At 42.9% G+C, this 25,568-nt stretch overlaps 1 protein-coding gene and 1 long non-coding RNA gene across 2 annotated transcripts in view; one reads left to right on the top strand and one right to left on the bottom strand.

Annotated features, from left to right (window-relative positions):
* LOC309554196 overlaps positions 1-14,507 on the top strand; it is a 1,064,551-nt gene extending 1,050,044 nt beyond the window's left edge. The window contains exons 2-3 of the long non-coding RNA XR_014225210.1: positions 13,870-14,130; positions 14,395-14,507. This is a non-coding gene — a long non-coding RNA (uncharacterized lncRNA). The remainder of the gene's footprint in view (positions 1-13,869; positions 14,131-14,394) is intronic.
* The window catches only part of LOC309554195 (C-type lectin domain family 10 member A-like), a 1,138,017-nt gene that overhangs the window by 1,048,834 nt on the left and 63,615 nt on the right, over positions 1-25,568 (bottom strand). The window lies entirely within an intron of this gene.

Below are 25,568 nucleotides of genomic sequence, written 5' to 3'. Positions count from 1 at the left end.
TTCTTTTCCACTGAATCAATTGATTTTATGAATTTCAAGTGTTTGTCTAGAGTTAAGGCTGAATTTAAGTGTATTGGCTAGAATAGGGTGTGGCTCTCTAAGATAAGTTTCTTTCTTTCCTACGGCCGCGGAAAGTGAGAAACTGCCTTAAGAGTGGTCAGGCATTTTGTTTTTAATATCTTAATTCACAGTTAATTTTACTTTTTATCGGGTTATATTTAATTCTGTGTTTGGTTTCAAAAATTTTATTCTAATTACATTGTATCTGTGCAACGTATTTTTGATATTGTGTGTGGAACATTAATCACCAGTAATTTTAGTTTTGTATGTAAATATATAATTATACTCGTATCTTAATAAATTATATTTATTAATTTAATTGGGAGATATTTATATATTGGTAAGAAATCACCATAAGCTCCAAGGACTCAGGAAGATTGCTGTGGTATATTAGTGAGGTCTGAACAAAATTGATTGGGTTTTTCTTAGTTATTAAATTATTTGCCGTAATCGGCTGGAGGCACTGCGTCATAATTCCATTGATAATTCAGACACCGCCTTTTAGTAATAAATTAAAAATAGTCAAATTTTATACCACACTGCACATCAGCACGGACACCTAATAAGGTACACAACATGTTTGGTTGAGCAGGAAATTAACGGTTTGATGTCATACTCCCGATGGGTGGAATTATATCAAAACAAATCTACCCTTCTATTATTAGCGGTGTTAAGTTTGCAGATGACACATTTTCTACAAGGGTAAAAACCACCTCTATTGTAGAAAAAGGATACCGTCTTAGGGGGATCTAGAATATTAGGGGCCACTCCCCTAAACACCACCGAGGGTGAGTCGGGTAGAAGGGGACATAGTACACCGTCATTACGCAACACATGCCAGTTTTTGCGTAGAATCTTTTTGACTGAGTGATGCTGAATGGAATAAGAAGAAAAGAATGCATGTTGGAAAGACTCATTCTTCTCCCTTATTCTGGGCTGCAATAGTTCTTCCCTCAGCGCGAACCAAGGTATTTTCCAAGTCCACTTCGTTGTATCCCTTCTCCATAAATTTGACTTTAAGGGAGGAAGCTTCCTGCAAAAAGTCATTCCTGTTGGAACAATTACGCTTCAGTCTCAAAAATTGACTGACAGGAACGGATCTCAACCATGTTGAGTGATGGCAACTAGTGTTATTAATGAATCCATTCCTGTCAGTCTCCTTGAAGAAAGTGGACATCACAATAAACTGGTTAAGGGAATCCAAATCACCATCCCATAGGAGGAGGAAGTCATCGATATACCTACACCAGAGCACAAGCTCCAGCCTAGGCAAATCACCGATGACATCCTCCTCCCACTTGGCCATAAAAAGGTTGGCCATATTGGGCGCGAATTTTGCGCCCATTGCTACCCCTCTGTTCTGCAGGTAAAAGGTGCCAGTAAACCGGAAATAGTTATGCCCCATTGCAAAATTGAGTAGGGACAATAAAAATTGCCTCTGGAAGCTTAATAGGGTATCTTGTTCCAGGAAATATGATACCGACTCTCTCCCATGTTGGTGGGAGATAATAGTGTATAATGCCAAAACGTCAGCGGTAACAAGGACATAACTATCCTTCCTTGCGATACTCCTCAACTCATTGATTACCTGCATAGAATCTCTTTAAAAAGATGGGGTTTTAGCCACCAGAGGTTGCAAAAAATGATCTATATACTTACCCACCCGGGAAGTGACCCAATCAATACCACTAATATGGGTCTCCCGGGTGGGTGTTCTGAAACCTTGTGAACTTTCGGTAAGTAATATATAACGGGGATTTTGGGGGCGGAAGGAACCAAAAAGGCTTTCTCCTTCTGGGTTAGAAGCTTCCTCTGAAAACCACTCTCTACCAGTGACCCCAACTCCTTTTTGTAAGCACTAGTTGGATTCCAGCTCAAAGGGACATAGGTGTCATGATCTGACAGACGTCTGTTCATTTCAGCATTGTTTGCTGTGGAATCCAAAATTACTACCCCCCCCCCCCTTATCTGCGGGCCTCACTATAATGTCTTTCTGATCCTTTAGGAGCTTCAATCCCTTATTAAACATGAAATCATTTCTGTTTTTTTTTTTTTTTTTTTTTTACCTGTAATAGATTGAGATCCTTGGCTACTAGATCCCTAAACACTGACAGTGACATTGGCCCTGGGGGTTTAAATGTCAAAGCATTAGAAAAAGTGGTACTCTTGACACCCATAGAATAATCATGGTTAGGACGAATGGGATTAGTCAGATACCTCTTAATGTTCATTTTGCGAACATACTTCTGTAAATCAATAAATGTCTCAAATTTTTTGAGTGGTCTTGGAGGGGCAAATTTCAAACCATGATTGAGAACAAATTTTTCCTCATTCGAGAGGTTAGCAGAACTCCAATTAAAGAGACCATCATCTTTCAAAGCCACGTTCTTTTTGTTTCGGATCCTCATCCCCCTTTGGTTCCCTCTTTTATATCTTTTAGTCTCTTTGTTTTGGGGGTGCCAAGGAAAAAAATTCCTATTTCTAACATCATTGTAGCGATTTCAATATACTCCATTCTCATTGGAATAATTCTCCTCCCTATAATATTGGGGAGGTGGCTGATAGTAATTACCCGACTGGGCATTATAAGGTCGACCATCAATATGGGCAGAAATTTGACCTTGTTCAAACGGGTGTGTGGTGATAAACCTATCAGGCTCCCCAACTTCATTACCTAGGGGTGCAAACCTATTGTAAGTAGATGTGATACCTCCTTGTTGGTAGCAGGAAGAGGGGTGTCCCTTTCTCCTTCCCCTACCACGTCTTCCACCACGTCCCTATTGTGACCACTGAGTAGGATGTGGATGGGGGGAGGAGTAGGGCCTCTCACCAATAAGGTTAGGCCGAGGTGTACCACATGGAAGGGCAAAAGAAGCCTCCATGGCTACAATAGGACCCCCATTAGTTGGTTCACCAGGGGTAATAGTCTGTTGCCACTTAAAAACCTTATTCGATTTATAATCACCAACATCCCTAAGGAACTTCTTTCTCTTTTTGTTTTTTTGCTCAGAATCTTCCTTCTCTAGGTGTTTCCTTAATAATTCTGATTTTTTCTTGTATTCATCCTTACTTTTAAGAGTATTAAGTTTCTCTTTGATAACCTGAATCTAGTCATAGCTGCAGCAGTTGCTGCTTTTTCTTTGTTAGCATAAAATTCAATAAACTTAGTCCAGCCTTATTAAAAAATTGGAACCACTTATTTATATCCAGAACGTCACTCTGGGGGGAAATTTCCCAATGTAGACTCCTGGGTACCATACCCTCTGAAATGTATTTCTCAAAGAAAGCCACATCCCATTTGGTATGTAGTTCAGTAGTCATTAGATTTTAATTAATACAGTGATCAGTAGGGATGTCAGGGTTACCTGATCCGAGGCCGAGGTGCTGAGAGGGCTCCCCTTGTGGCTCAGTGCGGCACACCCCATGGAGATTGTACAAAGGGTGTGGCGCCCCAAGTGGCATGGGTTACCAGCTGCAGGCAGGTAGGTAGAACCACAGCAATCCCAGAGCGAACTGGAACAGGCTGGAATCGCAGCAGGGTATGTGTCTTCAAGGCTCTGAATGAGCCGGGCTACCTTGTGCCAAGGAATAGTCTCTAGTAGCGGAAACCGTGGTACAAGCCGAGGTCATGCACAGGAGACAACCAGAATAGCCGGGGTCATACACGGTAGGTAACGGAAGCAAGGGGCATCAGGGAACATTCGGTAGAGGGCATCTGCTTTCCCGTTCTTGGAGCCTGGTCGGTAAGTTATGTGGAAATTAAATCTTGAGAAAAATAAAGCCCACCGGGCCTGTCATGGTCTCTGATGTTTAGCGGCCCTCAGGTATTCTATATTTTTATGATCCGTGAAGATCATAATTGGGTGGGCGGCACCTTCCAATAAATATCTCCACTCCTCCAAGGCAGTTTTAATGGCCAACAGCTCTTGGTCACTCACGTCATAATTTCTCTCTGAGGGGCTCATCTTTTGAGAGAAAAAGGCAATAGGGTGGAGTAGGGCCTTAGGTCCTTGGCTCTGAGACAAGATGGCTCCTGTGGCTATTTCTGAGGCGTCTACCTCTAACACAAAGGGTAAAGCCAGATCTGGGTGCTGTAAGACTGGTGCAGAGGTGAACAGTCCTTTGAGTTTGTCAAATGCTGCCTGAGCTTCTGGGGACCATTTGAATCTGGTCTGCTGGCGAGTCAACTGCGTAATTGGGGAAATGATAGCTGAAAAGTCTTTTACAAATCTTCGGTAAAAATTAGCAAATCCTATGAATCGTTGAACACCCTTCTTGTCTGAAGGGGCTGGCCATTCAAGGATAGCTTTCACCTTTTGTGGGTCCATTGTGATTCCCTTGGTAGAGATGATAAGACCCAGGAATTGGATGGAAGTCTTTTCAAATTCGCACTTTTCTGCTTTAATGTATAAACCGTGCTTCCTCAGATTCGCAAAGGATTTTTTTCACGTGAGCTCTGTGGAGATCCAGGGTAGCAGAGAAGATGAGGATGTCATCTAGGTAAACGATTACAAAATAGTCCAGAAATTCCCGGAAAGTATAGTTTACGAAGTGCTGGAACCTGGCTGGGGCGTTACATAATCCGAATGGCATAACTAAATATTCAAAATGTCCAAACCGGGTCCTGAAAGCTGTTTTCAATTCGTCCCCCTCCCGGATACTAACAAGATTGTAAGCTCCCCGTAGATCAAGTTTAGTAAAGAGCTGGGCAGTTCGGGAATTTTTGGAAAAGTTCAGTGATGAGGGGAAGTGGGTATCGGTTTTTAATCGTAATTTTGTTAAGTTCCCTGTAATCCACACATGGCCTTAGTGAACCATCCTTCTTCCCGACAAAAAAAATTCCAGCTCAGGCGGGGGAGGAAGAAGGGCGGATGAATCCCTTTTCAAGGTTCTCATTAATATACAGTCGTAAAGTTTCTAGCTCAATCTCAGATAACGGAAATATACGTCCGAAAGGAATCTCGGCACCGGGAAGCAGTTCAATGGGGCAATCGTAAGGCTGATGAGGTGGGAGAACATTAACCTACTTCTCATCAAAAACATCCAAAAACTCGTGATAGACTGTAGGTATAGCCTGACCGACATCTGGAATTGATTGGATGGTTAAATAACTGGCGGGACTGCTAACCCCGGGAACGAAGCAGAGTTGCAGGCAGTAGGAAGAGGTAAAGGAAATCTCCTTCTTGGCCCAGTTAATCTGTGGATTATGGGCTTGCAACCAGGGAATTCCCAGGATGATGGGGAACATGGGAGAGCAAAGGATGTCAAAACAAATGAATTCCTGGTGGCCAGAGTCTGTTATCGTGAGGATGGGCTTGGTTTCCTGGGTGACAAGTCCAGAACTGGGCAAGGAACCATCGGCCAGGTGTACCTCAAGTCGCTGACGTTTATTGCAGAGGGGTACATGGAGTCTTCTTGCCAAAGTCAAGTCCATAAAACAGCTGCAAGCCCCCAAATCAACTATGGCTAGGAGCCGGAACCTCCTCTTCCGCCACCTGTAGTGAGACAGGAAGAACGAGATGAGATGGAAAAGATCCGGAAATTTGGAAGTAAGGGCTTTGTGGGAGGAACTTACAGGGTCTCACTGGGCAGTTTCGTAGGAAGTGTCCAGACCCTCCACAGTAGAGACAAAGATTGGCTTGTCGGCGGCGTTGTCTTTCATCTGCACTTAGTGAAGAACGCACCAGGCCGATCTGCATTGGTTCATCCTCTGCATGGGTAGTGGGGAAAGGTGCTGGTGTTGGAGTGAAATGGTAAGGGGCCCTAGGCAACATCCAGGTTGGGACGAGAAGTCTGGGAGCGCTCAGACCGACGCTTCCGGAGGCGCCTATCGAGCTGGATAGTAAGTTGAATCAGTCCCTCCAGAGTAGTGGGAGTCTCTACCCTGGCCAACTCATCCTTAAGAGATTTGGATAATCCCAGACGGTATTGGTACCTGAGAGCCGCCTCATTCCAGCACGTATCAGTGGACCACTTGCGGAACTCTACTGTGTAATCTTCGGCGGGGCGTTTTCCCTGCTGGAGGGAATGCAAGGTAGCCTCAGCCGTAGCCACCCACTGAGGATCATCATAAAGTTGGGCCATTAGATCAAACAAGGTGTCCATAGAATTGAGAGCAGGGTCCTTTTGCTCCGGCAGGCCATGGGCCCATGCCTGTGGCTCCTCCAACAGTAATGAAATCACAAACCCAACCTTTACAGTCTCTGAAGTGAAAGTCCTAGCCTGGAGGGCCAGGTATAGTTGGCATGCGTTTCTGAAGGCCCTGAATTTCTTCCGTTCACCAGAGAAGCGTTCAGGTATTGGCACCTGTGGCTCAGGGGGAGAAACCATCATAGTGTGGGAGGAAACTGGCTGTCCCGGGAGGGATGGAGCAGAAACTGTGCTGGTGGATGGAGGACTGGGATCCGCAGGAGCAGGAGAAGTTGTCAGATGTTGCAGTCGACCTTCCAGTTGGAAGTATCCCTCCTGCAGACGCTGTACTGCCTGGGTGAGGGCAGTGACCTGCTGGCACAGAGCCACGAGTGGGGAAGCACCTCTGTCGGCCTCTGACATGGCTGGATTATACTGTCAGGGTTACCTGATCCGAGGCCGAGGTGCTGAGAGGGCTCCCCTTGTGGCTCAGTGCGGCACACCCCTGGAGATGGTACAAAGGGTGTGGCGCCCCAAGTGGCACGGGTTACTAGCTGCAGGCAGGTAGGTAGAACCAGAGCAATCCCAGAGCGAACTGGAACAGGCTGGAATCGCAGCAGGGTATGAGTCTTCAAGGCTCTGAATCAGCCGGGCTACCTTGTGCCAAGGAATAGTCTCTAGTAGCGGAAACCGTGGTACAAGCCGAGGTCATGCACAGGAGACAACCAGAATAGCCGAGGTCTTGAAGCAAGCCGGGGTCATACACGGTAGGTAACGGAAGCAAGGTCAGTGGGAGAAGCCAAGGGTCAAACCAGGAGCAGGAGATCAAACGGAATCAGGAACAAGCCAAGTCACAACAGGAAATCCAAACAGGAAGCTGAGAGATAATCCAGCAATGAGTCTGATCCTATGGCCACCTTTTATAGGCCATTTCCCTGACAGGCCAGCAGAGGGCTGTGTCAGTTGAGTAAGGAGCATCCATTTCTATTACTGGCAATGTTGCCAGTTCTCCTATGGCCATTTCCCTGACAGGCCAGCAGAGGGCTGTGTCAGTTGAGTCAGGAGCGTCCATTTATATTACTGGCAATGTTGCCAGTTCTCCTATTGCCATTTCCCTGACAAGGGATGAGCTTCGAGTTCGAGTTGAGCGTAAGTTTGACCCAAACATTGGCTGTTCGCTCGTTCCTCAAACAAATGGACTTCTTTGTGGGAACTTCGAGTTCCTGCATTATCATGGACTCTGACTTCTGAATTCTAAAAAATCACTCACTGGCCAGGGGATTTAAACCCACAAGCCCTCTCATTGCTAGCCTGTAAGGGTCCTTTCACACTATCCGCTGTCCGGCGTGGTCCGTTCTATGCTCTGCGGGGATTAATCCGCCGATCTGCACTGAGCAGGCAGATGACAGCTCTGTCTCCACTCTGTGTGCGGAGAGGGAGCTGTCAGATTCCCCGCTGTCCCCTATGGGGAAATTGGATGAGAATGGATCGCCTGTCCGTTCTCATCCAATTCCATCCGATCCGCTGGACGGATGGAAAATAGGGTTTCCATCCGTCCAGATTTCACTGACAGGATCGGAATCGGATAGCAACGGGTGTCAGCGGAGATGTCTCCGCTGACATCCGCTGCCCCATCGGGATGCATGGAGGATTTGATCAGGTCCGCCTAAAAAACTGGCGGCAGATCGGATCGTTCGTGTGAAAGGACCCTTATTCTACCACCTTTGCCACCGTTAAGCCTGCTTACGCTGAACACACTCTCTCTAACTTTTATCTCATCCATTGTGTGTAGGGTGAGATAGGAGTTAGTTGGTTAGTTAGTTAGGCAGGGAAAGTGTATTCAACCTAAGTGTAGCTGGTAGAGTACCACACCTGCAATTGTGAGGTTGTGGGTTTAAATCCTTTGGCCAGAGGGTGATTTATAAGTGGAATTCTATAGTTAATAATACATTGATGGCAGGGAGAGAGATTTTTGCTTTTTACAGATAGTGCAGTGTATACTACAACGTTATATATTTATATATATATGTATATATATATATTATATATATAGGCACTTCAGTTTATATCAGTTTGTTAGTATTGCTGAAAAAAAAATGGCGTGGGGTTCACCCTAAAATCCATACCAGACCCTTATCCGAGCACACAGCCTGGCTGGCCATGTTGATGGGGACAGGGATCTCTTCCCAACAACCGTGAGCTGTTGTTGTGGGGGTCTTTGGGGGGAGGGTTATCGGAATCTGGAAGCCCCCTTTAACAAGGGGGCCCCCAGATCCCGCCCTCCATTGTGAATAGATATCAGGTACATCGTACCCCTACCCATTCACCAAAAAAGTGTACAAAAAAATAAAGACAAAAGCCAGTTTTGGAAAAGTCTTTATTAAAAAATAAAAAAAATAGTGTCCCCTGATGATCAGTCGCCCGCCTGAAAAATAGAAGAAAAAAAAAAAAAGAGGCTCCTGCTTCTATGGACGCCTCCTGCACTCTGAGCTGCTTTGATTTTGACAGCTCTTTTATAGGGACCTGACGTCACAAGCCGCCCCACAGTGCACTGCTCAGGTACAGTGAATAAATTACATGACGTCATTTTTTTTTTTTTTAGTTTAGTGAGGCACTCTTGTCCTTCTTGGAGAGACCCTCCCCTTTTCTTGCATTTTTTGGCTGAATATTATCATCCCCCCTCCTCTCCAGGGTTTTGTTATTTTTCAGCATTGGACAAGTTATCTTTTGTAAAAATACCAACACCTGTTGTATGTACTGGTTCTGTTGTTGCATTCTATGCCCTACCTCTCAATAAAATTTATAAAAAAAACAAAAAACAGGAATGTACTTCCGCGTTCCACCAGCGTTCCACCGACCAGAAATTACATATCTAGACTTGATGCGTTTCGTCAGCAAACGTCTGACATCATCAGGAGTCACATCATGTCATCATGATGACGTCAGACATTTGCTGAGGAAACGCGTCGAGTCTAGGGACGCCGCTACATTATTTCCGGTCGGTGGAACGCAGGTGGAACGCGGAAGTACGTTCCCGTTCCTGTTTGATTGATCGTTTGTTATTCCACCTCGCTGAATTTAGACTATGGAAATCTCCCTGAGTTCTATGATGGTATTGAGTGGACTGCTGTGGTTTTCTATACTGGACACATACAAGGGGAATCAGTTATCTGGTACTGAGGGGATTGCTGTGGTGATTGATTAACATCCACTGCAATCATCCCAGAGGCATCTGGTAAGTGGGCTGTGCATGTGGTGTCGGTGGAGGAGCGCACAAACCCATGATTGAAGTAGTGGCCTTGAGTTAAGGGGACCCACCATACTCACTTCTAGGAGTCATCTGGCACTAATATTTGTGGACACAATATTTACTTCATTATTCACAATCTTTATCCTATTGGATTTATTGGTTTAGTCTTTATCACCTTTGGACACACTCATTTCAATTGGCTGGCCTATGCACAAAAAATACACACAAAAAAAGAAAAATGCATGTCCATTTCTAAAAATGGCACTGCACCAAAACGCATGGTACTTTGTTACAATGCATTTTGACATGGGTGAATGGGCACAAAAGCGCACGCTTTAGCAAGGTGCGTGGGAGTGTGATTAATAATCAATGGCACCACTGCATGCCTGCATAATGGCTTTGTGTGTATTTGTGCATTGCAGGAACACATGTGATTGTGTGCACATTCCTACCACACATAGGTGTGAACCTAACATAAGAGAGGGAGGAGGCTAAGGGGGTCCGAGGGTTCAATTGCCCCTCCCCCCTTTTCCCTTGTACTCACAGATCACATTCTTAATAAAATAGTATTGCAGTAATATATATATATACACACACAGTCAGGTCCATAAATATTGGGACATCAACACAATTCTGATCTTTTTGGCTCTATACACCACCACAATGGATTTGAAATGAAACAAACAAGATGTGCTTTAACTGCAGACTTTCAGCTTTAATTTGAGGGTATGTACATCCAAATCAGGTGATCGGTGTAGGAATTACAACAGTTTGTATATGTGCCTTCTACTTTTTAAGGGACCAAAAGTAATGGGACAATTGGCTGCTCAGCTGTTCCATGGCCAGGTGTGTGTTATTCCCTCATTATCCCATTTACAAGGAGCAGATAAAAGGTCCAGAGTTAATTTCAAGTTTTCTATTTGCATTTGGAATCTGTTGCTGTGAACTCTCAATATGAAATCCAAAGAGCTGTCACTATCAGTGGAGCAAGCCATCATTAGGCTGAAAAAACAAAACAAACCCATCAGAGAGATAGCAAAAACATTAGGTGTGGCCAAATCAACTGTTTGGAACATCCTTAAAAAGAAAGAGCGCACCGGTAAGCTCAGCAACACCAAAAGACCCGGAAGACCACGGAAAACAACTGTGGTGGATTCTTTCCCTGGTGAAGAAAACACCCTTCACAACAGTTGGCAAGATCAAGAACACTCTCCAGGAGGTTGGTGTATGTGTGTCAGATCAAGAACACTCTCCAGGAGGTAGGTGTATGTGTGTCAGATCAAGAACACTCTCCAGGAGGTTGGTGTATGTGTGTCAAAGTCAACAATCAAGAGGAGACTTCACCAGAGTGAATACAGAGGGTTCACCACAAGATGTAAACCATTGGTGAGCCTCAAAAACAGGAAGGCCAGATTAGAGTTTGCCAAACAACATCTAAAAAAGCCTTCACAGTTCTGGAACAACATCCTATGGACAGACCAAGATTAACTTGTACCAGAGTGATGGGAAGAGAAGAGTATGGAGAAGGAAAGGAACTGCTCATGATCCAAAGCATACCACCTCATCAGTGAAGCATGTTGGTGGTAGTATCATGGTGTGGGCATGTATGGCTGCCAATGGAGCTGGTTCTCTTGTATTTATTGATGATGTGACTGCTGACAAAAGCAGCAGGATGAATTCTAAAGTGTTTCAGGCAATATTATCTGCTCATATTCAGCCAAATGCTTCAGAACTCATTGGACGGCGCTTCACAGTGCAGATGGACAATGACCCGAAGCATACACCTGACCTGAATCCGATTGAGCATGCATTTCACTTGCTGAAGACAAAACTGATGGGGAAAATGCCCCAAGAACAAGCAGGAACTGAAGACAGTTGCAGTAGAGGCCTGGCAGAGCATCACCAGGGATGAAACCCAGTGTCTGGTAATGTCTATGCATTCCAGACTTCAGGCTGTAATTGACTGCAAAGGATTTGCAACCAAGTATTAAAAAGTGAAAGTTTGATTTATGATTGTTAATCTGTTCCATTACTTTTAGTCCCTTAAAAAGTGGGAGGCACATATACAAACTGTTGTAATTCCTACACTGTTCACCTGATTTGGATGTAAATACCCTCAAATTAACATAGAAACATAGAAAACATAGAATGTGTCGGCAGATAAGAACCATTTGGCCCATCTAGTCTGCCCAATATATCTGAATCCTATGAATAGTCCCTGGCCCTATCTTATATGAAGGATAGCCTTATGCCTATCCCATGCATGCTTAAACTCCTTCACTGTATTTGCAGCTACCACTTCTGCAGGAAGGTTATTCCATGCATCCACTACTCTCTCAGTAAAGTAATACTTCCTCATATTACTTTTAAACCTTTGCCCCTCTAATTTAAAACCGTGTCCTCTTGTGGTAGTTTTTCTTCTTTTAAATATGCTCTCCTCCTTTACCGAGTTGATTCCCTTTATGTATTTAAAAGTTTTTATCATATCCCCTCTGTCTCTTCTTTCGTCCAAGCTATACATGTTAAGGTCCTTTAACCTTTCCTGGTAAGTTTTTTCCTGCAATCCATGTACTAGTTTAGTAGCTCTTCTCTGAACTCTCTCTAGAGTATCTATATCCTTCTGGAGATATGGCCTCCAGTACTGCGCACAATACTCCAAGTGAGGTCTCACCAGTGTTCTGTACAGCGGCATAAGCACTTCTCTCTTTCTACTGCTTATACCTCTCCCTATACATCCAAGCATTCTGCTGGCATTTCGTGCTGCTCTATTACATTGTCTTCCCACCTTTAAGTCTTCTGAAATAATTACTCCTAAATCCTTTTCCTCAGATACTGAGGTCAGGACTGTGTCAAATATTCTATATTCTGCCCTTGGGTTTTTACGCCCCAGGTGCATTATCTTGCACTTATCCACATTACATTTCAGTTGCCAGAGTTCTGACCATTCTTCTAGTTTTCCTAAATCCTTTTCCATTTGGCGTTTCCCTCCAGGAACATCAACCCTGTTACATATCGTTGTGTCATCAGCAAAAAGACAAACCTTACCATTGAGGCCTTTTGTAATATCACTTATGAAGATATTAAACAAAATTGGTCCCAGTACAGATCCCTGAGGTACCCCACTGGTAACATGACCTTGTTCTGAATGTTCTCCATTGACTACAACCCTCTGTTGTCTGTCACTCAGCCACTGCCTAATCCACTCAACAATATGGGAGTCCATGCTCAATGACTGCAGTTTATTGATAAGTCTTCTATGTGGGACAGTGTCAAAAGCCTTACTAAAATCTAGATATGCAATGTCTACTGCACCTCCACCGTCTATTATTTTAGTCACCCAGTCAAAAAAATCTATAAGATTTGTTTGACATGATCTCCCTAAAGTAAACCCATGTTGTTTTTCATCTTGCAATCCATGGGATTTAAGATGTTCCACAATCCTATCCTTTAATAGGGGTTCCATTAATTTGCCTACTATTGATGTCAGACTCACTGGTCTATAGTTGCTCGATTCCTCCCTACTACCTTTCTTGTGAATGGGCACGACATTTGCCAATTTCCAATCTTCCGGGACGACTCCTGTTACTAATGATTGGTTAAATAAATCTGTTAATGGTTTTGCCAGCTCACCACTAAGCTCTTTTAATAATTTTGGGTGTATCTAATCAGGACCCTGTGACTTATTTGTCTTCACTTAGACAGCATCAAATTAAAGCTGAAAGTCTGCAGTTAAAGTACATTGTGTTTGTTTCATTTCAGAACCATTGTGGTGGTGTATAGAGCCAAAAAGATTAGAATTGTGTTGATGTCCCAATATTTATGGACCTGACTATATATATATATATATATATATATATATATATATATATATATATATATATATATATATATATATATATATATATATTTATTTATTTAAGATTGACTAGCTATTTTTTTTACGTCTTTATTTTCCTCACCCAGTATAAAACATAATACAGAGCGGCTCCATGTGACACAATTTTCATTTTGCATACAAGCTTTGAGAAAACATAGAATGATAGAAAGGTCTATATAAATTGATATATAAAAGTATAATAGTGATACAGAGGAGTTGTAAGCAGCATAGCGTCTGTATTCTTCATCATTCTCCAGGCTGGTCTGGAGAGGAGAGCTGGGATGAGGCCGGGATTAAGCGTGGTCATCAGATTGATGAGGTTATGGGATGGAGGGGGAGTTCTCAATTGAAGGGGAGGTGCAACCCAGTACTAGGAGGGGTGTAGAGGTTATGGTGAGGGGGTATAAAGATGTGGCAATAATGTGGAGGATGAGGGGCTTGAGGGTATGAGAAAGGGGGGAGGTGGATCTGAGAGGGAAGAGTGTAGTTATTAGCTGTATGAGGTTATGGGATGGGGATGGGCTACTATGGTGAGTTTTCATTGAAGGGGAAGGTGGTGGAACCCAGTGCTATAGAGGACAGTGATAAGGATGAGCTTTAGGCTGGGATTAGAGTGTGTTCATGAGATTTATGAGGTTATGGGATGGAGTGGGGGGCTACTATGGTGAGTTCTCATTGAAGGGGAATATGGTGGAACCCATTGCTATAGAGGACAGTGATAAGGATGAGCTTTAGGCTGGGATTAGAGTGTGTTCGTGAGATTTATGAGGTTATGGGATGGAGTGGGGGCTACTATGGTGGGTTCTCATTGAAGGTGAGGTGGTGGAACCCAGTGCTATAGAGGACAGTGATAAGGATGAGCTTTAGGATGGGAATAGAGCATGGTCATCAGATTTATGAGGCTATGGGATGGGGAGGGACTACTATGATGAGTTCTCATTAAAGGGGAAGATGGTGCAACCCAGTGCTATAGAGGACAGTGATAAGGATGAGCTTTAGGCTGGGATAAGAGCGTGATCATCAGATTTATAAGGTTATGGGTTCGGGGAGGGGCTACTATGGTGAGTTCTCATTGAAGGGGAAGGTGGTGGAACCCATTGCTATAGAGGACAGTGATAAGGATGAGCTTTAGGCTGAGATAAGAGTGTGATCATCAGATTTATGAGGTTATGGGAGGGGGAGGGGCTACTATGGTGAGTTCTCATTGAAGGGGAAGGTGGTGGAACCCAGAGCTATAGAGGACAGTGATAAGGATGAGCTTTAGGCTGGGAATAGAGCATGGTCATCAAATTTATGAGGTTATGGGATGGGGAGGGACTACTATGGTGAGTTCTCATTGAAGGGGAAGGTGGTGGAACCCAGTGCTATAGAGGACAGTGATAAGGATGAGCTTTAGGCTGGGATTAGAGCGTGGTCATCAACTTTATGAGGTTATAGAATGGAGTGGGGGTTACTATGGTGTGTTCTCATTGAAGAGGAAGGTGGTAGAACCCAGGGCTTTAGAGGACAGTAATAAGGATGAACGTTAGGCTGGGATTAGAGCATGGTCATCAGATTTATGAGGTTATGGGATGGAGTGGGGGTAGCTATGGAGATTTCTCATTAAAGGGGAGGTGGTGGAACCCAGTGCTTCAGGGGTCTTCAACCTATGGCCCTCCAGTTGTTCAGGAACTACAATTCCCATCATGCCTAGTCATGTCTGTGAATGTCAGAGTTTTACAATGCCTCATGGGATGTGTAGTTCCGCAACAGCTGGAGGGCCATAGTTTGAGGATCCCTGCTTTAGATGACAATGATAAGGATGAGGTGGGGTATGTGGTAGTTTGGTAATGAAAAAAAAAGGGTAGGAGGGATGTGAAGGTTGTGGCAGGGGTGGGTATGGGAACTTGGTAATAATGTAGGGGGGCGAGGACATCTGGGAATGAGAAAAAGGATGGAGGGGACTGGTAGGCTGAGAGGGAATATTGACCGTCTAAGCTGATAACAAGTAGGAGAACTCTTCATTTATTTCATGAGTTAAAACTGCAGGCTGCGCATGGACGTTCTTATAGCCTCCTTCCTAGAGGAACTACAAGCCCTAGCATATCCTGCAGGGTTATTTAATACAGTAGAAGAGTCTATATGGCTGTAGTATGATGGAGGAGGAGAAAAGGCAGACGGAGATATTATCAGTCCAGATCAGTATAGCTTCTGCTCACAGATGTACTGGTAGTCCTGGGAACAGTGATTATCATTATAACCGTCTATCCCAATCTCAGCGCAGTCTTCCCCTCCTCCAAAACCATGACCCGTCCATTCATCAGGCTGATTGCTCCTCCAGAACCTGAAGGACAGGAGAGATAATATTGATCAGGCCAAGATAGACACTGTGTAGAACTAGGACCTAAAATGAAAATAAAAGTGATTGTAAAGGGTAAATGTTTTTATTAGAATAAAAAAGAGGGTACACTTACCTGCTCTGTGCAATGATATTGCACAGAGTTCCCCTTTACCTTTTCTTTTTCAGCCCGCTCTTCCCTTTCTGTGTGTGCCCCCATAGCAAGCCGTGTGCTATGGGGGGGGGGGGGGGCACATGTGCGGACGTGCTCCCAATTTGGGCTGTATGTGTCCATAGACACACCTCAGCCACCCCCTACTCTCTCCTCACATGCTTTGACTGACAGCAGCAGGAGCCAATGGCTGCCTGAGTCTCCTTTGAGAAGATGAAGAAGGGAGGGAAGAGATGCAGTCGGGCATAGCACTGGATCCAGATTGAGAGAGTGGCACTCCCAGGCAAAGGGCTGTACATGTACGGGTGCTCACCTTAGGAGGAGCTAGGGGGCAATCGCGTGCCGCTGGAGGCACGCTCATGCCCCCGCTCGTTTCCTCGGGGAGCCAGCGTGTGTGATCAGCGGCTCTGAAGGCCGCCGGCCACTCAACATCTCCCGCAGCTGACAGAGAAGGACGGACGGCTGATGTAACCACAGCCGTCTGTCATTCTCCCTGAAGTGATCACAGATGTCATGTGATCCTGCTATATAGGACGTCACAAGCCACACCCCCCCACAGTTAGAATCACACCCCCTAGGGACACACTTAACCTCTTGATCATCAATAAAGTTAACCCCTTCCCTGCCAGTGTCATTAGTACAGTGACAGTGCATATTTTTAGCACTGATTACTGTAGTAATGTCACTGGTCCCCCCAAAAGTGTCAAAAATGTCAGCTAGGGTTCTGATCTGTCTGCCGCAAAAAAATCGCAGATCGCCGCCGTTACTAGTAAAAAAAAAAAAAATAAAAAACAATAAAAATGACATAAATCTTTCCTGTAGTGTTAGTAAACGCGATTACTTTTGCGCAAACCAAAATACGCTTATTGCGATTTTTTTTTTTGACCAAAAATATGTAGCAGAAAACAAATTGGCCTAAAATGTTAAAAAATTTGGATTTTTACATTTTTTTTCCTGAAAATTTCATATAAAAGAATGTGAAAAATATTGTTATTTTTTCTAAATTGTCGCTCTTTTTTTGTTTATAGCGCAAAAAATAAAAATCGCACAGGTGATCAAATACCACCAAAAGAAAGCTCTATTAATGGGAAAAAAATGACGTCAATTTTTGTTTGGGTACAGCATCGCACGACTGTGCAATTGTCCGTTAAAGTCACGCAGTGCCGAATCGCAAAATAGGGCCTGGTCATTAAGCAGCCAAATCCTTCCGGTCTTAAAAAGGGTTAATGTCACTGGTCCCCAAAAAATGTAAAAAAAATGTCAGCTAGGGGTCTGATCTGTCCGCTGCAATGTCACAGTCCCGATAAAAATCCATAATTGCCGCCATTACTAATAAAAAAAAAATAAAAAAAAAATAAATAAGAAGTCCATAAATCTATCCCGTAGTTTTTAAACGCTATAACTTTTCGCAAACCAATTATGCGCTTTTTGCAATTTTTTTTTTTTTTTACCTAAAAATATGTAACAGAATAAAAATTGGCCTAAACCGATAAAAAAATAAAATAAATGATTTTAATTGTTTTTATTTGTAATGTATATTATAGCAATTATAATTATTATAATTATAATTATAGTAATTATATAATTATTATAATTATTATTATTATAATTAATATAATTATAGTAATTATAGCAGAAAGTAAAAAATTATTGTGTTTTTGTTTTTTTTCCAGAATTGTCGCTCTTTTATTGTTTTTAGCGCAAAATCTAAAAAAAATTGCACAGGTGATCAAATACCACGAAAAAGAAAGTTCTATTTGTGTAAAAAAAAAAAAAAAGGACATCAATTGTATTTGGGTACAGCGTCGCACGACCGCCCAATTGTCAGTTAAAGCAACGCAGTGCCGAATCCCCAAAAAAATGGCCTGGTCATTAAGGGGTTAAAACCTTTCGGAGCTGAAGTGGTTAATGCAGGGAATGCACTAAGGTAAAAAAAAAAAAAAAAAAAGGTTTTACCTTTTGAATCACTTCAACCTCTTTCTGACCACCCCACGTGGACGGGGCTCGTAAAAAAAAAAAAAAAAAAAAATGTAAAAAATAATAATAATAAAATACTATGAATAAAAACTACTGACACCATTCACTAACCTGAAACCACTAATCTCTGTCCTACTGACACCACCCACTGCTCTAGTGACACCGTCAGTATACATATATACACATGCGCACATGCTTTGAGCTGCACACCCTAATGCAATAGGCTGTGCACACCTATGGGGAACGCAATTCTGCACTTCCAGATCTGGGGTGCGCATGCGTGCCGCCGGTGACCCGCTCCCGCTGTGATTGGACATGGCGGGAGCCGATCAGCGATGTCCAGCCATGACCCGCTGATTGTTGGGAGGCACAGGCAAAACAAGGCAGGTGGCCGTTCTGTGACAAGGGAAGGCAGAGATCCTGTGTTTCCGCTAAGCAGGAAACACAGGATCTCTGCCTTCCCACAGTACAATCACCTCCCCCCACAGTTAGCAAGCACTCCCTAGGAACCCATTTAACCCTTTGATAGCCCCCGATGTTAGCCCCTTCCCTGCCAGTGTCATTAGTACAGTGACAATGCCTTTTTGTTATCACTGATCACTGTATTGGTGTCACAGATTCCCAAGAAAAAAAAAGTGTCAAAACTGTCAGTGTCCGATTTATCTGCCGCAATATCGCAGTCCCGCTACAAGTCGCTGATCACCGCCATTACTAGTAAAATAAATAAATAGTGGGTGTTAAAGTATATCTAAACCCAAGAACAACAGTATAATATATTGCAATGCTTGCATTATTCCTTGGCTTACATTAACCACTTCTGGACCGGAAGGTTTTACCCCCCTTAATGACCAGACCATTTTTTTTTTTGCTATACGGCACTGCCATACTTAAACTGACAATTGCGTGGTCGTGCGACGCTGTACCCAAATAAAATTGATGTATTTTTCACTGTACTAATGACACTGGCAGGGAAGGGATTAACACCAGGGGCGATCAAAGGGTTCAGTGTGTCCCTAGGGGGTGTTTTCTGTGTGTGGGGGGGTGGGCTTACTGCATGAACACAGAGACCTGTGTTCCTAAATAAGAGGAACACAGGATCCCTGTGTTCATTACTGAAAGAACAGCGGTCGGGCCGTGTTTACAACAGCAGACCGCTGTTCTGTCTCCACGGGGAGTGATTGCAGGGGCCCGCCGGACCCGCTGATTAGCTCCTCCTGTAGTCAATCGGTGCATGTGCACTCCTCCAGAATCGCGCACGTGCCCTCACTAGTGGTCCGGCATCACGACGTACAGGTACGTTGTTTCACGGGACAGAGCCGACCTGCCACCGTAAAACTATGGCGGCTGGTCGGCAAGTGGTTAACCGGCAACAACCCAACTTGCGTGTTTAGTCACTTAAGCCCCGGGCCTGTTTTTCACACTTGGTGTTTACAAGTTAAAATATTTTTTTTTTTTTTGCTAGAAAACTACTAAGAACCCCCAAACATTTTTTTTTTTAGCAGAGACCCTAGAGAATAAAATGGAGATTGTTGAAATATTTTTTATCACACCGTATTTGCACAGCGGTCTTCCAAACGCAATTTTTTTAAAAAAAAATTCACTTTTTTTAATTAAAAAATTAGAAAACAGTAAAGTTAGCTCACGGAATGGCGACAAACTTTGGTACTTAAAAATCGCCATAGGCGACATTTTTAAAATGTCTACAGGTTACCAGCTTAGAGTTATAGAGGAGGTCTAGGGCTCAAATTATTGCTCTCGCTCTAACGATCGCGGCCATACCTCACATGTGTGGTTTAAACACCGTTTACATATGTGGGCGGGGTTTTCGTATGCGTTCGCTTCTGCGCGCGAGCTAACGGGGACAGGGAACAAAAACATCTCAAAACTACAAACAAAAATTCCAAAGATAAGGCATTTGTTATGCTGAAATAAATGATGGGGCCAGGTTGTGGAGACAACAGTCAAACATACAGCACAGCGGCTGTAAAGCAGAGTTATGCAAACTGTGGTCCTCCAGATGTTGCAGTACTACAAGTCCCATGAGGCATAGCAAGACTCTGACAGCCACAGGCATGACACCCAGAGGCAGAGGCATGATGGGATTTGTAGTTTTGCAACATCTGAAAGGGCCACAGTTGGCATATCCCTGTGGTGGAGTATGTAAGCAGCTTGACTAGGTACCAGGCAGCAATGTAAGAGGGAGAGATAAGTAATTCTTTCCTTCAAGAAATAGCCATTGTAGTGTATTTTTTGAAAGACAGCAGCCAGAAACATAGTATAGATTCCCTGCACATCATGTAAGCATTTATACTTGGCTAGTATGTTAGAGCAGCTTTCCTCAACCTTTTCAACGCAGAGGAACCCTTGAAATAACCTTCTGGTCTCAGGTAAACCCTGCTAAAAATGTCTATATTTATAACTCATGATACATTAGTGTGATGGTCAGTGGGAAGAATGCTCCTCACACTTGTGGTCATTGGGAAGAATTACCCCCTTACAGATAGCTAAAAAGATCAATGGTGTCACTGGGAACTCATCTGAGAGGCAGTATTTGCTCGTTGCTCAAGGAACCCCTACTAACCTCTGGAGGAACCCCAGGGTTCCGTGGAACCCTGGTTGAGAAACCCTTTGTTAGAGGATCAGGTGAGAACATTTTTATTGTGAAAACATATTTCAGTTTATTATATAACAGCCAACATCCAGAAATATTGCACACATGTGTTGTACAAAATGTAAGTTTCTTTACTAGGCCTCAATTGAAGAGGGAGAGACTAAGCAGATTTTATCATGAAATGAAAATAAAAGTGTACTTTTTCAGAGCAAAAGACCAGAAAAATAGAACTGATTTGCTGGACGATATGTATTCCTTTTTTGCTCAGAGGGAGAGAGCTGGCAGATTTAACCACTCACAGCACATATACATTATTACTTTGATGTTTGATACCAGGGTTATGGGCGATTCGGCATCTGCAAAAAATGAGCCTGGCAGAGGATTAATCATGTAATCACTTTTAGGGGTGGCGGGAAAGGTGCCCCCTCCTGCTGCTTTCCAGTCATTTCCGCTTTACTGGAATGGTTAGTAAACCCATAAACGATCACATCCTTTGGATGGATAGGCAAGAGTGAGAGCAAGATGGCCCCCCACTCGAATCTATGCCCTTGGAGGGACCTCTGACGTCACTTTCGGTCCTCGGGCAGATCAACGGGATTTTTCTTTTCCTTAACTACTTGACTACAGTGCACCTTTACCCCCTTCCTGCCCAGGCCAATTTGCAGCTTTCAGCGCTGTCACACTTTGAATGACAATTGCGCGGTCATGCAACGCTGTACCCATATGAAATTTGTTTCCTTTTTTTCACACAAATAGAGCTTTCTTTTGTTGGTATTTAATCACCACTGGGTTTTTTATTTCTTACAATAATCGCTTGCTGTGATCCCCGCGATGTCGCCGGTCACTCGTGATCGTCCGTTACAGAGGGAGAAAGGCAGGCGGCTAATGTAAACAAAGCCGCCTGTCATTCTTCCCTGTGTAAGTGCAGAAATCATGCGGTCCTGCTATGCAAGATCGTATATCTCTGTAGTTACACAAACAGCCACATCCCATAACAGTTAGAAGCACGCCCCTAGGGACACACTTAACCCCTCCTTCTCCAATAAAGTTAACCCCTTCCCTGCCAGTGTCATTTTTACAGTAATAGTGCATATGAATAGCACTGATTACTGTAGTTATGTCACTGGTACCACCAAAAGTGTCAAAAATGTCAGTCAAGGGTCCGATCTGTGCGCCGCAATGTCGCAGTCCCGCAAAAAAAAAAATCGCAGATCGCTGCCATTACTCGTTAAAAAAAAAAACTATAAAAATGACAAAAATCTTTCCCTTAGTTAGTAAACGCAATAACTTTTGCGCAAACCAATCAAAATACGCTTATTTTTATCAAACATATGTAGCAGAAAACAAATTGGCCTAAAATGTTAAAAAACTTAGATTTTTACATTTTTTTGGGGGGGGGATTTCATATAAAAAAATGTGAAAAATATTGTTATTTTTGCAAAATTGTCACTCTTTTTTTTGTCATTTGGGTACAGCGTCGCAAGACCGCGCAATTGTCCATTAAAGTCAAGCAGTGCGGAATCGCAAAATAGGCCCTGTTCAGGAAGGGGGTAAAATCTTCCGGGGCTTAAGTGGTTAAAAAAGTGTGTAAAATTGAGTTTGCGCAAATACAGTGTCACATAAAATATTGCAACGGTTGCCATTTTATTCTCTAGGGTGTCTGCTATAAAAAAGAAATATATAAAATTTGAGGGGTCTAAGTAATTTTCTAGCAAAAATTGAATTTAAACTTGTAAGGCCTGGTTAGCCAGTGGGTTAAGAATGTTTCTTTTTTTTTTACATATTTGCAACAGAATATATGAAGCTTTTTTTGATAGTTTTTGTTTTTCAGTGGGAGAGAGCAGGCATATTTAATTGAGAAATAAAAAAAATATTGTCTTTTTTTACTGCATCTTTTCTAAATGCTGGCACCGTGATCCTCCTCTTTTTCGTGTTCCGGCTTATAGGGAGGTGTCAGTAAAAAGCGGGCCCTGAGAAGACAGGAAGTCCTCCTTTTCTTCCGGCTGGTGTGCCTCCAGTTCTCCATCTATTGCATAGTGCAGTGTGTTCACCAGCAGGAACATTATAGGGATAATGTCGCTGATGCCCACATTGCCATGGCTCACTATTCTTGTTGCATATTTAAATGGTGACTATTTGGAACATGCATTCTGAATAAGGAGCACCTGACATGGTATTCATTTACAGCCCGATGATGCACGTGCAGCTGCTGCAGTATGGCTAAGGCTGAGTTCCACCTGGTGGGCATATTACGTATCAGGCAGTTTGTGGGCAGGTGGAGCTGCTGCTGAATTTTACCTAGTCAAATACTCTCTGAGAATGACCAACCTCAAAAGGATATGCATTCTTTTTTACCTGCCTCAGAAAATCTTGTAAACCAGGCTTGACTAGGAACCACTGCACCAACAGGTTGAGGATTTGTGCCAGGCAAGGGAAGTGTAAGAATGTCCTCTGCTAGAGGGTGGACAACAGGTTGGTGCCATCACAGACAACAAAATCTTTCCTGGCACAAGAGGTCCTAGGGTTAGCCATGTTTGGACCTTCCCCACAATGTCTTCCATTGGAGAATTAGTCCTCAGCTGGAACTAAATGCAGGGCCACCAAGCTTCCATAAGGGCTGCAATGTTGCAAGGCAGATGGGATGGCTGGGTGGTAGAGGGAAGCCGAAGCCTCAGAGGACTATGGTGAAATGGCAGGAGGACCAAGCCTATGCAGAGGCAACCAGCGATGGCGTCAATTGCCTTGGCCGGTAGGCAAGCTGAGACCGCAGGAACTAAGGGGTGCATGGAATGCAAGCCAATTGCTGTGTGGTCGCATCACCATGACAACGAGTTTCACGCACCTGTGCCTTGTCAAGACTTGACATGACTCACGTGTGCATGCTGGCATGCATGCCCGCCGCTAAAGTGGAGCCAGGTGGGCTAAACAAACACCTCTGCTGCACTAAGACCTTGTCTTATGGTAGCGTTCTTCTACCTGCTACCTGTTCCTGGTGTTTAAACTCTGTTGCTGTTCAGATTCATCTGGCCACGCTTGTACTCTGCCTGAACTGACCCCTGGCTTGCTCTTCGACCAGGTCTCTGCTTGCTCCCTCTGTCTGTCTGTTTACCGTTGTCAACTCCAGCCTGAACCTGACTACTCTGCTGCCTACTGCTCTGTTCCTGACGTGCCTGCTAGTTACCGACCCGGCTTGCCTGACCCTGTTCTTTGTCCAGCAATTCTTATACCTGCTGTCTGCTACCTTCCAGCCTGCCAAGTGCCTGCTGCCTGTGACCTTCCAGACTGCTAAGCATCCCCTGCCTGTGACCAGCCAGACTAAAAAGTACCTGCTGCCCTGCGTCATGTTGCAGCCTGCATCCAAGTACACACAGACCTCGCATCTGCAACCTTCACATCTGAACTTCTATGCACTCATGCTACTCCAGGCTTCAGTGCCTCCTGTTTACTTTATCAGGGGTACCAGGCCAGGGGTGTAAGAGATTGCCGTCCTCTCCATGTCAGGCTCCACCTCCAGGTACGTGACAGCCCCGTCCTACCCTTTACTTCCTTTCGCTGGGTCTGTCTACATATGTCAGGAATCAACGAGTTCTGGAAATAGAAAATACTAAGGGTATCAAAGAATTGAAAATACAATTCACAGATCTAGTAAAATTCTCATATCCATCCAGAAAATGAGATATTTGGCTTAGATATACCTTGGTTTTTGGGATATTCCCTTTGTATTAACATCAAGAGGTAAGACGGAGCACACCAAGTAGATGCAGAGAAGAGGCAGTACCCCGCTGGAACCTTTTATTGCAGCAGCAGTCCCCCTACCCAGCCCCCACTCTGATACCCTGTGCTTAGAAGGACTGACCCATAAGGACTGACTCATATATCATTACTGATGATATGTATATTATAATGTCCTTAGTAAAAAAAAAAAAGTGTTGTAAAATTCTGGGTGGAGTAAATAAAAAAAAATAACAATGTACTTCAGCACAAGTATCCAACCTGGTGCGACCTTTTCAGATTATTTTTGACAGATCTTAGTGTTAGAGATATGTGAGAAGGATTTTGATATTTAGGGTTTCGATGGCTTACTTTGGAGTTATGTCATAAGGCGTTCCATCCACCCATCTCCAGGTTCCATCCACATCCGTTAGACCAATCCAAAACAATTTGTCTTTTACAATTTCAAGCAGAAAATTCTTCAGGAATACAAAATATAATGCATTTTAGAAGATGAAAATATTTCGAAGACAAAATATAAAACTTCAGATGATAAAGATATTTAGAGGACAAAATATAAAGCTTTTTAGAAGATGAAGATATAAAGAAGATGAAGATTTTTAGAAGACAAAATACAAAGCTTTTCAGAAGATGAAGATATAAAGAAGATAAAGATATTTAGAAGTCAAAATATAAAGCTTTTTAGAAGATGAGGATATAAAGAAGATGAAGATATTTAGAAGACAAAATATAAAGCTTTTTAGAAGACGAAGATATAAAGAAGATGAAGATATAAAGAAGATTAAAATATTTAGAAGGCAAAATATAAAGCTTTTTAGAAGACGAAGATATAAAGAAGATGAAGATATAAAGAAGATTAAAATATTTAGAAGGCAAAATATAAAGCTTTTTAGAAGACGAAGATATAAAGAAGATGAAAATATTTAGAAGGCAAAATATAAAGCTTTTTAGAAGATGAAGATATAAAGAAGATGAAGATATTTAGAAGGCAAAATATAAAGCTTTTTAGAAGATGAAGATATAAAGAAGATGAAGATATTTAGAAGACAAAATACAAAGCTTTTCAGAAGATGAAGATATAAAGAAGATAAAGATATTTAGAAGTCAAAATATAAAGCTTTTTAGAAGATGAAGATATAAAGAAGATCTGGATATAAAGAAGATGAAGATATTTAGAAGACAACATATAAATCTTTTTAGAAGACGAAGATATAAAGAAGATGAAGATATAAAGAAGATTAAAATATTTAGAAGGCAAAATATAAAGCTTTTTAGAAGATGAAGATATAAAGAAGATGAAGATATTTAGAAGACAAATTATAAAGCTTTTTAGAAGATTAAGATATAAAGAAGATAAAGATATTTAGAAGTCAAAATATAAAGCTTTTTAGAAGATGAAGATATAAAGAAGATGAAGATATACGTAAAGAAGATGAAGATATT

Source organism: Pelophylax lessonae, assembly GCF_965119305.1.
Source record: "Pelophylax lessonae genome assembly, chromosome: 4".
Taxonomy (NCBI): Eukaryota; Metazoa; Chordata; class Amphibia; order Anura; family Ranidae; genus Pelophylax; species Pelophylax lessonae.
The sequence above is the reverse complement of the archived record's forward strand: the minus strand, read 5'-3'. Positions and strand labels throughout refer to the sequence as shown.